Source organism: Lepidochelys kempii, chromosome 6 (assembly GCF_965140265.1).
Source record: "Lepidochelys kempii isolate rLepKem1 chromosome 6, rLepKem1.hap2, whole genome shotgun sequence".
In the NCBI taxonomy this organism is placed as follows: Eukaryota; Metazoa; Chordata; order Testudines; family Cheloniidae; genus Lepidochelys; species Lepidochelys kempii.
Genome location: NC_133261.1, coordinates 6,810,334 through 6,828,341, shown reverse-complemented (window position 1 = coordinate 6,828,341; position 18,008 = coordinate 6,810,334).

The following is an 18,008-nucleotide window of genomic DNA, read 5'->3' as shown; positions in this document are numbered from 1 at the left end:
TCCAACGAGACAATTCAATTAAGAGTAGGATACCAGAGGAGGAAAAATCACTTTTGTCGTGGCAATGAGGGTGGCCCATTTCAAACAGTTGACCAGAAGATGTCAGTAAGAGTAGGGGGAAATTAGTATGGGGGAAGTTAGGACTTTTGGCTGCAGAATTTTATTTCAGTTTTTATGAGATTGTGTCTTTTAGGTTTTCTGGCACACAAGCAGAGAAGTTAGAGAAAAACATAAATGATTCTTGCTGGAAGTTTGCAATGTCTCGCTAATTTGTTTCTTAAGACCAGAACAAAAACACATAAGAACCCCAAAATCAGAAGGAGAGAATGTAAGCTTCTGCCTATAACAGAGAGGCACAATTCACTGGGTACCTGCTGACTGACTGCTGCTACACCCCCACTGCGCTGCTTAGCATGCAAGTAGGTCCAGGAACCGTGCCCAAAATTTAAAGTCGCAGTATTCAATATTTAACACAACCACAAGTACACCAGAGCGTCCAAATTTTCTGTTTTACAAGGTCTCTCCTTGTTTTGGAACACTGGTTTCTAAACATGCCATCGGGACTTTGAATCAAATTTCAGCTACTAATTAGCATGTGTGTGGAACAATCACTAATGTGCATTCGGTGTTATGTTGTTGGTTTCTTTAGGAAATCTGGGGAAACGGGAGCACTGGGAAAGCCTGTTTCCCCCCCCCCCCACACACACACACTGCACATTTGCTGCCCACGGGTGCTGCCTGAGCAGTAGCATTGTGACATCAGAGATAATCCACCACTCAGCGCTCCCTGCCTCCAGCTCCTTGTCACACCTGGGGAGAATGACTAGCCCCTGGCTGCCATGGCAACAGCTACCTTTGACAACTGATTGCCCCCTTCTTACCAGAACATCATCACAGAAAGGAAGTTTGTAATGAAACAGGACCAGATTTGGATAAGCAGGACAGTCTCCTGCTGGGCTCATTTGGGTTTATACTGTGGTACTGTACAGTGTTTCTTTTCAAAGAGCAATTGTTTGCTACTTTCCTTAGTAAAGGCTCAGTGAAAATAAGATGCAAAATTCCTGCTCTTTTACTTGGATATTGTTTATCTGCTTCTTATAAATTGAGGATTAGAGCTTAGAACTTTCACTGATACTGAAGTTGCATAAAATGAATTTTATTTTAATACAGTTTAATTTAATTACTTTCTATACTCTGATCAACACAGCACTGAGTGGTGAAAAGGGACCTTCACAAAGATAAGAATGGCAATAAAATATATACTGAAAACAACAGATGAGTAAGAGCTTCATTGTTTAAACAGCACATATATAATAGATGTTCTTTCTATTCAAAAACGAAGGAAATTAAGAAACCAAAAACCCTTCATTTAACGCTTCTTAGCTTAGCTTTCATCAATAAATTAAACCATCAAATAATTAGGAAATACAAAGTCAAGGTTTTCAAAAGGATTAAAAGGTTAAGAAGTTTAGCATTCTCAGGTTAGCAAATGTCCAAATAAGTGTTGCCGTGGCACCCTTAATTCAGTCCTCTTGTGCCTTTGCCCGATGATGCAGACATTAATTACATGATCCCATGTTATTTTTTTCCCTCTCGACCCCTGCCTTATTCAGTGCACAGAATTCTTTGCTCTGTGGCTGTGTATTGAAGGAGTCTGTTGTCTGCAGGATCCCTGCCTCATTTATTGCAGAGTTAATGTTTCATGGGCAATACTCATTCTGGTATTTCCTAACTTGAGAGTACTTGACTTCGTAGCCTTTGTCCTAATTGTTATGGCTTACTTTACTGAGGAGACCAACCTTTATGACAAAGGTGGGTTTTGTTTTGTTTTTTGTTTGTTTTTTGGTGATGTATCCATTATTTATCTGTTCAGTACCAATCGTGTGTGCTTTACAAAACAGAAAGAGTAAGGTCACTCCCTAAAACTGTTACGAATTATACCTGATAGGACACGCACACAACTGCTGCGAATTATACCTGGTAGGACATGCACACAAATGCTGCGAATTACACCTGGTAGGACATGCACACAAATGCTGCGAATTACACCTGGTAGGACACGCACACAAATGCTGTTACGAATTATACCTGATAGGTCACGCACTGTTCGAATCTAGGCTGAGGCACATAAACAAAGTCCACAACTGCAGAGTTCCCACAAAACACCAAGTTTATTACGCTCAAGCGTGGTGACCCCCTGCTAGCCAGGAGGGGACCCTGAATACAGATTATACAAAGGTTATATACTTTTTAGCAAAGCATATTGCCCTCGTGCATCAGAAACCTTAGCCAATAAACAAACCCTTTTCTTATCTACCACCTATCCCTGCTTGGTGCATTCCTCGTGCTAAACCAGTATGTTAATTACACAGCATGGTCCGAAAGCCATGCATCAGGAACTTTTTTTATCAGGATGGGAGGCCTCACATCACAGGCCAGGAGATATGGAGTTAGAGACTTACAAAAAACAGATACTGGGAGTCAAGGCAGGCTGGAGACAAGGAGGAGGATTTTCACAGGGATGCAGTGTCTAAGGAACACTCCTCCTGGTGCATGATGTGCTTGCTTTTAGACAATGGTGGGCCCCAAACCAAAATGGAGTCACATGTGCTAACTTTTCCTTAACAATACAAAGACCTTATGATCTAAGGAAGACGGACACATACAAAGAAAGCAGGATATGTAAGGACTACTAATTTCTTTCTTTCTTTCGATGAATAGTTGTCACAAATATAAAGGGAAGGGTAAACCCCTTTAAAATCTCTCCTGGCCAGAGGAATAATCCTCTCACCTGTAAAGGGTGAAGAAGCTAAAGGTAACCTCGCTGGCACCTGACCAAAATGACCAATGAGGAGACAAGATACTTTCAAAAGCTGGGAGGAGGGAGAAAAACAAAGGGTCTGTGTCTGTCTGTATGCTGCTTTTGTCGGGGACAGAACAGGAAAGGAGTCTTAGAACTTTTAGTAAGTAATCTAGCTAGGTATGTGTTAATTATGATTTCTTGAAATGGCTGAGAAAAGAGCTGTGCTGAATAGAATCACCACAGTATCACGCCTGCCTCCTACCTGCCTCTCCCATACCCTGTGCCCTTTTCTTTACATTTAATTGATCCCCTCCTAAATACCCCCTCAAAAAATATATCTTGGAACTAACATGTTTGCTGCCATTACATTGTTCACTCTGCTGGCATGTCCGGACTAGTTAAATTACAAGCTCTTCAGGGCAGGGACTGTCTGCTAGCACAATGGGGCTTCTTCCGGTTAGACGTTAGGCCAGGGATAGTCAATTATTTTTTTGTCACGGTCCAAATTTGTTGGTCAAGGTATAGTCAAGGTCCAGACTCCAGAGGAAATAATAATAAAAAAATTATAAGAAGAAGAAAATAAAAAGATTTGGGGTTCCATTCAAAAGCATCTGGCAGTCTGGATTTGGCCTGCGGTCTGCCTATTGATTACCCCTGCCTTAGGCCCTTCTTACTGATGTAATAAACATGATTAATAATATTAAATAGTAACATTGATCATATGGGTTTAGATTCCGTGCTGCCCTTTATTTGCAGTCCATGAAGAGGAGGACAAGATGGCTTTAAACCACCTTTACAAACTCCTGATTGTGGGCTACTCTGGGGCGAAAACATCTTCCAAAGCAGGGGCTTTCTAAGTAATAGCAGCCTGTCCCTGACTGCCTGTGAGCAGCAGGACTTCCCACAATCTCTGCAGAGCTACGTTTTGTGGGTCCATCCCTGATATGTTTTGATTGCCTGCAGCTCCAGCCCGGGTATGCCTCCTACCCTAGGGATTCAGACCGCACCCTTGATCCTGCGGCTGTCATCAGTTCTTGTGTAGAGGGGATTCTATCCCAGCTGGAAACACTCCTCTGGACATTTTACCCAACACAAAGCCTGTGGTAAATGATAATCATCTCGTCTGAGGACATTTTGGTGTCAATCTCATTTAAAGTAATGGGAGACAGCAATCATTTCTAATATGGGAAATTTCAGGATTTTTAAGCCAGGAATAAGGAGATCCTATTGGACTTTTAAAAGACACCATGTAACTCTAAATTCACAATGTGAGTTGGCAACATGGTATACTGGCCAAGTTCACTTACATCTCACTTATCATGCCTATTACAAGGGTAACCACTGAATACTCTTTTAATCTGTTCTTCTTTATTAGCTAAGGAGACACTAGAGCCCAAAGAAAAATGGAAAAGGAAGAAGAAAAAAGGATGCTTTCCATGTTCCCCATTCTGTAGAAAAAGCAAAGGATCTATAGGTAAGCGGGACTCTTCCCATTTGGTTTGGGGCTCTACTCCTCACTCCCAGGAACTGTGACGGGTGCACTATCGGCAATGCTGGGAGCCTGAAGCAACTCATGGAAATCGGGGCCATCACAGGCAGCTTGTGGGTATAAGAGGATGAGGTTTTTTTGGATGGGGTGGTAGAAGGGGGACGGATATCTGGAGCGCCTACACCATTCTGCCTCTGATTCCCATTACACTGCGTTCTGCCACATTCCATTAATATCCTCCAGCTGCCCCAGTCCCTGTTCTGCATCTCACCCCATCTACAGTGGAATCAGGCTTTCATCCTCACTGCCAGGGTGCCAGCAGGGGGAGCTTTGAGACCACAGCAGACACTCACCCTGCTAGCAGTTCAATGCCCGATGCCACGGTGGCCACCAGCAACTGCAAGGAGCAATTGCAGGGAAAGTTTTTGTCAGCCTCAAGCCCTGGGCGAGAGCATACTCTGTGAGTTCTTTGCAGGCAGATCATGCTCAGTGCGGTTGGCACAGAGAATTTCAGGGATGGAGCACATTCACTAAGGTTAACTTGGAGCTGTGTGGGGATGGATCATGCTCAGTGAGGATGGAATCTTAGATTTTGGCTGCCAGCTTCTAAAAAGCCTCTACTGAGCATGTGCCAACAGTTATTTTCAGAGGCGTATAAATTGGGTAGTTCTGGAAGAATTTTCTGAGAGACAGCGAAAGGCCCCCTTGCTCCAAATGTCAAGTCCCTGTTCTAAAGTATGGAGCTGTTAGACCTTCTCAAAGAAACAGTTGTAATTTTTTTTAACAGTGGCAAAGCATCACTTCCTGTATAGAGGGGATTCTCCCCCCGCTGGAACCATTCCTCTGGCCCTTTTACCCAGCATAAAGCGTCCAGAGCAGGAATGAAAATATCACCCAGTGCTTTTTTTTTTCCCCAGGGAAAAAAGAAATAAAATAAACTCAAGCAAAAAACAAACAAAACGGTCTATCCTGATTTCACTATGTACTTGTACAGTTGCACAAAGTCAAAAGTGTATGAAGCTTGCAGAACGTCCCAGTAAAATAGCAATGTGTAACCTGTGTGACATTCAGTAGTCCTGTAAATACGAAAGCACCTCTGAATTTAGAAGACATTTCATTCTACACATACGACAAAAACATTTTTTTTCTTTTGGTTATAACTGTTATTATTTAACACCTCTTTTTTCTAAATTAACCTGGGTATTGGGCCTCAGTGAGGAATAGAAAAGCCTCCTAAGAAATTTTCACCTGCAATCTTCAGCTGCTTTTAAAATTATTTGAGTGAAACCAAAACAATAATAAAAACCCAACAAACAAACCCAACACTTAACGTATTTTTGCAGAAGTAAAGGTTGCATTTTTGCATCTTCATCTATTTCAGATATGGCCCAGGATTTCATGGTAAAATTCCCTACAAATAGCTGAGGACTCCATCTTATACATTGCACTTCTCAGATTATTACAAGGAAATTAGCAGTGATCCTTCCACATTTTCAGTTTGTTTGTATTCACACAAATGGGGAAGAAAATACATGTGTTTGTGTCTAGTGAGAAAGTCAATTATTGATGAAGTACCAATAATTTATTTTCTTTCATTTCACTATCTGATGGTTTAAATCAGGAGCAAGATTCAGCGACACAGAGAGCTCCAAAGTCAAGGCAGAAAGATGTCTTAAAGCTGGAGCAAGAAGGGTACATTGAGCCGGTCCTGGAGCTGGAGGAGACAGAAGGACTTAACGGTATTTCCTCTCATAATTTTTGCACTGTACCTAAATTCAGTGGGTGAAATTCTGGTGCCTTTGAAGTCAATAGAACATAGGACTTGAAGGAATCTCCTCGGTCATCGAATTCAGTCCCTGCTGTCATAGGCAACCCCATGCCATCATTTCATTCATAAACTTTTCAAGCTCCATCTTCAAACTAGTTAGGTTGTTTCCCCCCACTTCTCCTATTGGGTGGCTGTTGAAGAACCACTCTCCTCCAACAGGAATTTGTCACTGACTTCAGTGGAGCCAGAATTTCACCCAACATGCTTTACTTAAGTTTACAAAAATGATCCATTAGGACCTTCAAAAACCAAATACATATGAGATTGGCCTAAATATCACAAGAGTAAAACTATAATTATACTATACTTCACGGTTTGTAAATTTCTTGTCTGGTTTGTGAGCCTTTAGGGGAAAGCTGCCTCCTGATTTAGTCTGTGGAGTGCCTTAGGGTCAAATTCAACACTAAACAAATATGCAAACTGCAGACTTCCCCCCTATCTGCTTGAAGATGACTCCCCTTATCTACTCCTAACCCCTGCAAGGGTGGAGCTGCCATTTTGTGCCTCTTCATCTCTCTCCCTTACCCCTATCCTATCCCCTTCCCCTCCCTGCCTCACTAAGTCCCCTCCTCCACTCCACAATCCTCCCATTGCCCCCCAGAGGCTTCTGTCCCCAGTGCCACCTTGCATTCACTTGCCCCCACATTTTCCCACCCTCTCCCCTGCCCTTACAGTATCTTACCCCTCACATTTTCCCTCTTTCACCCCCTATTTCCCTGAGATCTCCTCAGTCCTCCCCCGCACCTCTCTGAATAGCCTCTTCTCCTCATGAGGATGTCTCCTGCTTCCCACGTTCCTCCCAGTTCCTCAGAGTTACTTGTCCAGCCATTAACCACAGAGTCCAGAAAGTGGCCATTGTCTCTGAGGGCACACTGGCTTCAGTGTAATGGAAAACTGTGGGAGATGGCAGCCATCTCTATTTGGGGCAGCCTTACTTCCACATGCAAAGCCTGTAGTGAATGATAGTCGTCTCATCCCAGGGCAGTTTGGCATCAATCTCATTTCAAGTAATGGGAGACAGCGATTATTTCTACTATGGGAAATTTCAGGATTTTAAAGCCAGGAATAAGGAGATCCTATTGGACTTTACAAAGATACCATGTAACTCTAAATTCACAATAAGAGTTGGTACCATGGCATACTGGCTAAGTTCACTTACATTGCACTTATCATGGTTCTTACAAGGGCAACCACTGAGCCCCGTCATGCACACTTCTCTTTAAGAGGGAATCTGGTTGTGGTCTCTCTTCTGGGTTTTTACTGCCCACTCGGGAAAAGAAGTCTGCCATTTGCATGGGCCTTCCGGGTCAGTGGCCAACTTGAAAATCGTAGGGCTGCAGTGAAAGTTACCATCTCATGACCCAGGCATTGATGTCCTTCATAATGTTAAGCAATCGAAGTTGCATGTGGTCAGTGACCAACTGGAAGGGGTTCCCCAGTAGATGATACCTAAGTGCATTGATCGCCTACTTCACCACCAACACCTCCTTTTCTATCGTTGAATACTTCTGCTCTCAGGGAAACAACTTCCTGCTCAAATAAAGGACTGGACGCTCCTCTCCCTCAGCTTCTTGGGAAAACACTGCTCCCAATCCCATTTCTGACACGTCAGTCTGTAATATGAAGGCTCTGTCAAAGTCTGGGTGGAATAGGATGGGCTCCCTAGTTAGTCGATCCTTCAGTTCCAGGAAGGCTCTCTCACACTCTGCTGACTACTGTATCTTGTGAAGCTGGAAGCTCTTTTTTAGGTCGGGTAAGGGTGACATGAGCGTTGCAAGGTTTGGCACAAAGTAGCAATAGTATCCTTCTAGGCCCAAGACTTGGCTTATCGGCCTTTTTGTCATAAGGGCCGGGCAGTCCCCTATGGCTTGTACTTTATCCAACTAGGGGTGTAGGGTACCTTGGCCCACACTGTACCCCAACTATGTTACCTCTCGCTGCCCAAGATGGCACTTGACTAGGTTGGTGGTGTGCCCGGTTTCCCCTATAGCTTGCAAGATGGTTGTGAGGTGTTGGAGATGTTCTTCCCACATGAGGCTGTCTACAACTATATTGTGTACGTAGGCTGCTGCATATAGGTGGTGAGATTGCAGCAGCCTGTCCGTAAGTCACTGAAATGTGGCTGCGGCCCCACAGAAACCAAAAGGCATGGTGACTAACTGGTACAGTCCAAACGGGGTGTGACCAGCAGTGCGAGGGGAACCCCTCACTGGAAATGCCAATGTCAGGGCAGGCTGCAAAGGGGAGAGCAGATGCTCCCCAGACTGGTGGGTAACACTGAAGTTAAACTCCCCAACCAGTCACAAACTGTGCTTCTAATCCCCCACACTGGTTGCCAAGAAGCAAAAATGAAATCACACAGCCCCTTAATTGCTTTCCAGTCTCTCGCTCCCAATCAACACCTACGTCCAGTACAGTGAGAAGTTATCTAAAAACTCTGCTCACATATACAAAATGTTCTTCTGACCCCAAAGGGTCAGCCATGTCACCAGGCCAGTATAGGTTTGGATACTACCCAAAATACCACTCTGCCAGCCAGGTTTATTATAAAGAAAAAAGAATGAACAAGAAGATAGATGTTAAATGGTAAAGCAGTTACATATATACAAAGATTTGAAAGTCCATATATCAGGCTCCTATCAGTACTTGTGAGTTTGCTGGCTTGAATGTCCCTCTGGAACACAACGCCAGCTAGGATGGGTCATTCAGTCCTTTGTTCAGAGCTTCATTTTGTAGCAAAGTTCATCCAGAGATAAGAAGCAGGACTGAAGACAAAATGGAGAAGATGCAGCTGCCTTTTATAGTCTTTTGTCATGCAGCCTGTGCTTCCTTTGTTCCAAACACAAGCTGCCCTACACATGGCTTGAAAGCCTTAGAGTTCTGTCCATAGGCATGCCCCTGCCAGAAAATGACCACATGGTGACAGGGATACTGGAAGATGGGGAGGCCAAGGGGCCATGACCCTCCGCCTTTTTGCCATGGGCCCAGCCCCCTGCTCCTCTTACTCTGGGAGAAAGAGACTTCTTTTAGTCTTTTTTCTTCACCCTTCTTGGCCAATACCAGATACCTTTGTAGGACCCTCTCGTAAAGTTTAGCCTTTTCAGAGTCTGATAAACTGGATCTTTGAAGAATGTCTTTCATCTCTGAATCAAATTGGTGAGGAGGTGTGGTTCTGATATTTTCTTCATCACTAGAGGCATGTTTCATCACTGGAGGCGTGTTTGTTCTAGCTGATGGCTAGGAACGAGGTACAATTTTTCAACCATTTTATTTAAAATGCCTGACAGCAAAGCTCAAGAAAGGTTTGATAAAACCCCTGATCTGTTTTACAATCATCTTTTATTCTTTTGAGGAACAGGTTTTTGTAATTGCTCAGTGTTTTACTAATCCCCCATTTTCTTTTTAGCATGCTTACTTGTTAGGGTTTCTGGGGGACTTTTCCTTTTACAGAGTTGAGTGCTATTTCTGAGCTGGCCACTACCAGGTTGTCAGAGGCTGAGCACAGAATAACCTTCCTTTGATGCGGTCTGGCTTTGATGAGGAGTTTCAAAAGAGCTAGGTTTCTGTGTACATGGCTAGACATGCTTATCAGGGGGATGCTTTTTTTTTAAAATGGCTAAGGATTGTTAAAAAAATTACTACTTTTCTGTTTTTTTCAAGGTGTATACATAGGGCCAGTCTGGGGGAGAAATGCTTGTTCTTAACCTGTAGGCTTCGGGTGCTAAAACATTTAAATCCACCAGCAGAAACTTGTGGGCTTTTTGATAGCATCCTCAAAAGCCTCCCAAAAGAATTGTGTTTTCCCAGGGTACGTTTGCCATGCCTGGGTGGTAACTTGCAGTTTATCTCCATGCTTTGAAAGAGAACCATATACTTTGTATTTAAAATAATCATTTGTCTTTTTTCCCCTGGCAAAACACATTTTGCACAATGTACAAAATACTCAGCTTCCTGTGGTGTATGTACTTTGTAAAGGCTTTCTCAATTTCACTGCTTTCAGAAGAAGACTTCTTCAGGTCATCTCTAATAAATATGCCTTGTGAAAAGGAAAAAATACTTTTTTTTCCTTCAAAAATGGTCAACAGTGCCAAATGTGTATGTGTCAACATATGAAACTGGAGGACAAAAGAGGGTGTGGAAACCTGTAAAAATATATGTATTGATGAATCCTATTGAGCTGTATACTACTAATGTCTAGAGTGAAAATATATAAAAAACCCACAACGGGTTTTCACCTCAGTCCCCGGAAAAATCATGGAGCAGGTCCTCAAAGATTCAATCCTGAAGCACTTACATGAGAGGAAAGTGATCAGGAACAGTCAGCATGGATTCACCAAGGGAAGGTCATGCCTGACTAATCTAATCACCTTCTATGATGAGATTACTGGTTCTGTGGATGAAGGGAAAGCAGTGGATGTGTTGTTTCTTGACTTTAGCAAAGCTTTTGACACGGTCTCCCACAGTACTCTTGTCAGCAAGTTAAAGAAGTATGGGCTGGATGAATGCACTATAAGGTGGGTAGAAAGTTGGCTAGATTGTCGGGCTCAACGGGTAGTGATCAATGGCTCCATGTCTAGTTGGCAGCCGGTGTCAAGTGGAGTGCTCCAGGGGTCAGTCCTGGGGCCGGTTTTTTTCAATATCTTCATAAATGATCTGGAGGATGGTGTGGATTGCACTCTCAGCAAATTTGCGGATGATACTAAACTGGGAGGAGTGGTAGATATGCTGGAGGGCAGGGATAGGATACAGAGGGACCTAGACAAATTGGAGGATTGGGCCAAAAGAAATCTGATGAGGTTCAATAAGGATAAGTGCAGGGTCCTGCACTTAGGACGGAAGAACCCAATGCACAGCTACAGACTAGGGACCGAATGGCTAGGCAGCAGTTCTGCGGAAAAGGACCTAAGGATGACAGTGGACGAGAAGCTGGATATGAGTCAGCAGTTTGCCCTTGTTGCCAAGAAGGCCAATGGCATTTTGGGATGTATAAGTAGGGGCATAGCGAGCAGATCAAGGGACGTGATCGTCCCCCTCTATTCGACATTGGTGAGGCCTCATCTGGAGTACTGTGTCCAGTTTTGGGCCCCACACTACAAGAAGGATGTGGATAAATTGGAGAGAGTCCAGCGAAGGGCAACAAAAATGATTAGGGGTCTGGAACACATGACTTATGAGGAGAGGCTGAGGGAACTGGGATTGTTTAGCCTGCAGAAGAGAAGAATGAGGGGGGATTTGATAGCTGCTTTCAACTACCTGAGAGGTGGTTCCAGAGAGGATGGTTCTAGACTATTCTCAGTGGTAGAAGAGGACAGGACAAGGAGTAATGGTCTCAAGTTGCAGTGGGGGAGGTTTAGGTTGGATATTAGGAAAAACTTTTTCACTCGGAGGGTGGTGAAACACTGGAATGCGTTCCCTTTGGAGGTTGTAGAATCTCCTTCCTTAGAAGTTTTCACGGTCAGGCTTGACAAAGCCCTGGCTGGGATGATTTAATTGGGGATTGGTCCTGCTTTGAGCAGGGGGTTGGACTAGATGACCTCCTGAGGTCCCTTCCAACCCTGATATTCTATGATTCTATGATTCTATGAACGTGTGATTGATGACACCATCAGAATCTGCAGGTCCTCATTAGAGCTGCATGGCCCAGTCCCCCTCAGCTGAGTTTCTGGGTTGTCTCCATAGTTTCTCTCCTCCCCAAGCTCATGTGACTCAAGAGGGGGGATGGAACTGCATGGACTTGAGGACTGAGGAAAGGTACCATAATGTGCCTAAATAAGCCAACTACCATCAGTTCGCAATTTCAGTAACTGATTTACTGCACACTGGAAAGGCCAGAAATAATGTATTGAGGTTGAGCTGCTAAAAGCATGTTCTCCATCTGTTGATTTGAACCCATCACTTTCCTCTTTGAATCCCTCTGCTCACTCCTCATCTGATATTCAATCAGATTTAAATTATTGGTCACCTTTTCAAGGAAACTCTGTCTCCTACCTAGATGAGCTTTACCTTGTAAAGAATTCCATTTCATTGTGGCAGACAAGAGTAAATGTTGACCACAGTCTTTGTCCTGTAGCATTAGTGGATTTTCTAGATACACTAGGCCAAGGCCATTGAGCACCTTGAAGATAAAGACCAAGATTTTGAACTTGAATGCTACTGCATTTCAACCCTTGGAGTGTTCACTTGGTGCATGGGGAATGGGATTTTTTTAATCATGAGGCATTTGTGTTTCATCAAAGAAGAAAATCTTCTACAAAGGAACAGCTGTTGTGAAATCAGGTTTTCGCCAAACGTTACTCCTGGAGGAATTCTGTACTACTGTAGGCATGCATAATTAATGAGCCATGCATATCTTTAATTTTTTGTGTAGAAAAAAAAAGCTTCTGCCACAATCTTGCTGCATTCCACCTTTTGCCCACCAGAGGGCACTGTGTCACAAGAACAGCAGCAGATACCCGCAGAAAATAATAATTACCACTGGCGGGGGGTGGCACAGGAGAAAACCTTTTCTAGTGATAAGCAAGGTGGGCCATTTCCAGAAGTTATCAAGAAAGGTTTTCTTCTCCCCACCCTCCGCCCCCACTCTCCTGCTGCTAATAGCTCATCTTAAGTGAGTGTGTATGATAACACCCATTTTTTTCATGTTCTGTGTGTACATAAATCTCCTCACTGTATTTTCCACTGAATGCATCCAATGAAGTGAGCTGTAGCTCACGAAAGCTTACGCTCAAATAAATTGGTTAGTCTCTAAGGTGCCAGAAGGACTCCTTTTCTTTTTGCGAATACAGACTAACACGGCTGCTACTCTGAAACCTGTCAATATTCCTAGAGATTATTCTCAGATTTCTGACAAGCGTAGGGTTGTCTGCAGCGTAGTTGTAGCTGGGTAGATCCCAGGATATTGAAAAGCCAATGTGGGTGAGGTAATGTCTTTTCTTAGACCAACTTCTGTTGGTGAGAGTGACAAGCTTTTGAGCCACAAAGAGCTCTTCTTCAGGTTTGGGAACATTACTCCCAATGTCAGAGCAAAATGCAAGATGGAACAGATTATTTAGCATAATTAGTTCGCACATATTGTAAGGGACCATTCAAAGTATAATGGGCCATTAGCACCGCTGCAAACATAGGAAAAAAAGAAGGGGTTAGTGGATTACAGATTGTTTTAATAAACCATAAATCTAGTGTCTCTGTTCAATCCATGATGTCCATAATCCATGATTTGGTGTCCAGCAGAGTAATGAATGTAAGCTCCCTGGTTCTTCTTTTGAAAATGCTGTGCAAGTTGCCTTTGAGGATTGGGTCTGATAGGTCAGATATAGAGGATTACTTTATGAAAAGTGTTCACCCACAGGTGATAGGGTGTTTTTGTCTTTTATCATTTTCCTGTGTATATTCATTTGAGTTTATAATGCTTATCTGTTTCATCCATATAATCATTATTCAGGCATTTAGTGCACTGGATGAAGTGTGCTACATGTGATAGGCATGTATAAGATCCTGGGATCTTGAAAGGTGTTTTGTGTGGAATGTCAGGAATCAATCAGTGTCAGGAATCAATCAATAGGAACACAGCACTTCTGTCTGATCAAGGATTAAATGCAAGTAAGTATGTTCTTATCTAACACTGCAGTTTATTAGATTTAAGCATACAGAGACATAAGCAATAGGTTTAGAACATCCCAGATCTTTTCCCTAAGATCTGGAATGGTATTGAGTAATTAACAGCAGGTTTGCAGTGGCCAGTTGCTCACCCACCAGGGAGAAAGGGTGTCAGAAAAAAGTGTCTCAAGATGGCTTCAGAGGACTGCTCCACAATATACTCTATTAGCTAATCTTTTATAACTAACTTCTACAAAACACATAGGTCATAATGACCCCAACTGGATCATCTCTTTTCTAACTTTCAGTCAACTTTTCATATCAGAGGTGCCTAGATTCAAAGTTTTCCAACCACCAAGGTTTTCAGTCTCAGTTGTTTACTTGTCTGTCCCCTCCTCCCATTCTGATTAGCAAAAAAACTATCAACTAGATATGACCTCGCTTCTAAAAGCCTGTCTCCAAATTAACCCTTAACTATGTGGTGTTCTATTTCATTAATTCCTATTGGCAGAATGCACATAATATGGTTGCAATTAGTTTGATCACATAATGGGGTATACACATCCCTCAAACCAGGGCAACAATGAGTTTGAAGAGATTGTTCGAAGACCAGAAGAGATGATTCTTGCAATATTTCTTTCATGATGGGGTACCCATCGCGTATGGGGTGTAGTTGTTTACACCCATTGTTGGTTACACTAGCTTTACTGTATGGGTTCCAGTGTGGGGTGGTAGGTGACAAATAGGGGTATGCAGTCAGAAGGGGGTTTATTTCTGTATTGAAGCAGGTTCTCCTGGGGTATTTGGGTGGCCTGTTGCATGATGCAATCTACTTCTCTGATGAAGTGTCCTTGTTTGATGAAGGTGGTTTTAAGTGACCATACTGGGTGGCCGTACTGGGTCAGACCAAAGTCCATCTAGCTCAGTATTCTGTCTTCTGACAGAGGCCAATGCCGGGTCCTTCAGAAGGAATGAATCAAAAAGGTAATCACCAAGTGATCCATCCCCTGTCACCCATTCCCAACTTCTGGCAAAGAGAGGCTCGGTACACCATCCCTGCCCATCCTGGCTGAGAGCCATTGATGGACCTATCTTCCATCAATTTATGTAGGTCTTTTTTGACCACTGTTACAGTTTTGGCCTTCACAATATCAACAACAAGTGTGTTAAGCCAGGGATAGTCAATAGGCGGACCATGGGCCAAATCCGGACTGCGAGATGCTTTTGAATGGACCCCACAATGTTTTTATTTGTTTATTATCATTATGGGTTTCTCAATTTTTTTTTTCTTGGAATCTGGACCTTGACTATACCTTGACCAAGAAATTTGGACCTTGACAAAAATAAGCTATCCCTTCATTAAGGTATATATCACTTACTTTCTCCTCAGAGCACATTCTGTGGTATCTGAGTGCCTGGCTGTTAATAACATATTTCTTGGTATGGTTGGGGTGGTTACTAGATCTATGAAGGTAGGTGTGGTGATCCATGGGTTTCTTGTATATGGTTGTCTGTAGGGTTCCATTGTTGAAGCTGATTGTGGTGTCCAGAAGTTGATGCTAGTGTGGGAAAGCTCCAGAGAGAGTTTAATGGATGGGTGGTGGTTGTTGAAGTTGTGGTGGAAGTCTGAGGGAGTTTAAGCTGTCTTCCCATAGGATGAAAATTTCTCAGGTATATCACTGGTTTCATGATGCACTTCTCCAGAAATTCTTCTTCAGGATGACCCATGAAGAGGTTAGCATATTGGGGAGCCATCCTAGTACCCCTGGCTGTTCTCATGCTTTGGACAAAATGTTTATTGTTGAAGGTAAATCTATGACAGGCGAGGATGAACTGGATGAGTTTGGTATGTGTTTGGGATGGATAATTGATGGTTGTCCATTGTCTTTTAAATATTTGGGGCAGGCAGCTATCCTGTCATTGTGAGGGATATTGGTGTATAGGAAAGTGACATCCATGGTGGCAAGGATGGTATTCTGAGGAAGGTTGTTAATACTGTGGAGTAGAGTAGGGCTCAAATGTACTTGAGCCATCCAGCTACTGTGAGAGTGGACTGTCTGGAAAGACTCTTGCCTAGGCTCACAGCACATGCACGTTTCAATCTCTTTGGCTCATGTGTGTTTGCATGCAGTGTTCTAGAAAGCCAAAGGTTTCCTTTAATAGATGTTTTCAGTATTGCTTCCTCAAACGGGCAGTCAGTGCCACACACTGGCTGAAATAAACGATGAGTGACTGAGATCAAGTAGGGGATGTTGAGCTCTGTGGTGCACAATTCCCTCCATTATAAGACTGCTGATTTTGCAAAATGCTGTGTTTTTGACGAGCTGTGTCTAGGGAACTCCTTGCTCAAATGACGCCGAAATTTGGGTCACTAACCCTATCCTGTTCCCCCATGAGACAACAAATTTCAAGACAGTCCAAGTAAGCATACAGATCTTACAGTACTTAGAAGAATTAACATTTAAGTAGAAAGGGCTTCTCAATCTAAACTAAAGCAGAGCTGGTGCTTCATTATAGAAGCATAGGACTGGAAGGGATCTCGAGAGGTCATCAAGTCCAGTCCCCTTCCCTCATGGCATGACCAAGCACCATCTAGACCACCCCTGACAGGTGTTTGTCTAACCTGCTCTTAAAAATCTCCAATGACGGAGATTCCCAACCTCCCTAGGCAATTTATTCCAGTGCTTAACCACCCTGACAGTTTGGACATTAGGAAAAATTTCCTATCTAAACTTCCCTTGCTGCAATTTAAGCCAATTGCTTCTTGTCCAATCACCAGAGGATAGGAAAATAATTTTTCTTCCTCCTCCTTATAACAACCTTTTAGGTACTTGAAAACTGTTATCATGTCCCTTCTCAGTCTTCTCTTTTCCAGACTAAACAAACCCAGTTTTTTCAATCTTCCCTCATAGGTCATGCTTTCTAGATCTTGAATCATTTTTGTTGCTCTTCTCTGGACTTTTTCCAGTTTGTCCACATCTTTACTGAAATGTGGCACCCAGAACTGGACACAATACTCCAGCTGAGGCATAATCAACGTGGACTGGAGCAGAAGAATTACTTTGCATGTCTTGCTTACAACACTCCTGCTAATACATCCCAGAATGATGTTTGGTTTTTTTTGCAACAGTCTTACACTGTTAACTCATATTTAGCTTGTGGTCCACTCTGACCTCTTGATCCCTTTTTTGCAGTAATCCTTCCCAGGCAGTCATTTTCCATTTTGTACATGTCCAACTGATTGTTCCTTCCTAAGTGGAATATTTTGCATTTGTTCTCATTGAATTTCATCCTAGTTACCTCAGACCATTTCTCCAGTTTGTCCAGCTCATTTTCCATTATAATCCTATCCTCCAAAGCACTTGCAACTCCTCCCACCTTGGTATCGTCTGCAAATTTTATAAGTGTACTCTCTATGCCATTATCTAAATCATTGATGACTATATTGAACAGAACTAGACCCAGAACTGATCCTTGCAGAAGCCCACTCGTTATGCCCTTCCAGCATGACTGTGAGCCATTGATAACTACCCTGAGAATGGTTATCCAACCAGTTATGCACCAACCTTATAATAGCTCCATCATGGTTGTATTTCCCTAGTTTTTTGTTCTTGACAAATCCATGCTGACTATTACATATCGCCTTATTATCTTCTAGATGTTTGCAAATTGATTCCTTCATTATTTGCTCCATTATCTTTCCGGGTCCAGAAGTTAAGCTGACTGGTCTGTAATTCCCTGGGTTGTCCTTATTTTCCTTTTTATAGATAGGCACTATATGTGCCCTTTTCCAGTCTTCTGGAATATCACCCGTCTTCCATGACTTTTCAAAGATAATAGCTAATGGCTCAGATATCTCCTCAGTCAGCTCCTTGTGTATTCTAGGATGCACTTCATTGGGCTCTAGTGACTTGAAGACATCTCACTTGTCTAAGTAATTTTCAACTTGCTCTTTCCCTGTTTTGAACCTACTCCATTTTCACTGGTGTTCACTATGTTAGGCATCCAATTGCCACCAACCTTCTTGGTGAAAACCGAAACAAAGAAGTCATTAAGCACGTCTGCCATTTCCACATTTTCTGTTATTGCTTTTTTGTCTTCATTGAGTAATGGGCCTACTCTGTCCTTGGTCTTCCTCTTGCTTCTCATGTATTTGTAGAATGTTTTCTTGTTACCCTTTATGTCTCTAGCTTGTTTGATTTCCTTTTGTGCCTTGGTCTTTCTAATTTTGCCCCTACATACTTGTGTTATTTGTTTGTATTCATCCTTTGTAATTTGACCTAGTTTCTACT